We start from the raw sequence: 428 nt of genomic DNA on the forward strand, positions 1-428 counted from the left end.
AAAATCGGCAGTGTATCAAATACTTATTTGCCCCACTGTATGTTGACTCAACTGCAGGACATCTGGGTATTCATGCGTATGTTATGCACAGTATAGTATTGTACCGCAGAACAGTGTTGTTGTTCATTTAAACTGAAAATATTCAAAATTGTTTTAGTTAATTGAAATAAAGTAATTGGTTCTCACGTCAGGCACGAGCTTCCATTTACCATATTTAATGTGCATAAGATAAAATAAAAATGTTATGTACTTTAAGCTTATATAAAATTGTAAGGAGTAAAAAGTACAGTTTTTTCTTCAGAAATGTAATCAAGTAAAAGTGCAAATCCCCCCAAATACTTAGGTACAGTAATCAAGTAAAATGACCCCTGGTAAAAAAATATAATCAAATATAAATGTTAGAATATGAAAAACTTACACTTAAAAAA

Source organism: Sinocyclocheilus grahami, unplaced genomic scaffold (assembly GCF_001515645.1).
Source record: "Sinocyclocheilus grahami isolate Dianchi unplaced genomic scaffold, SAMN03320097.WGS_v1.1 scaffold1533.1, whole genome shotgun sequence".
NCBI classification, from domain to species: domain Eukaryota; kingdom Metazoa; phylum Chordata; class Actinopteri; order Cypriniformes; family Cyprinidae; genus Sinocyclocheilus; species Sinocyclocheilus grahami.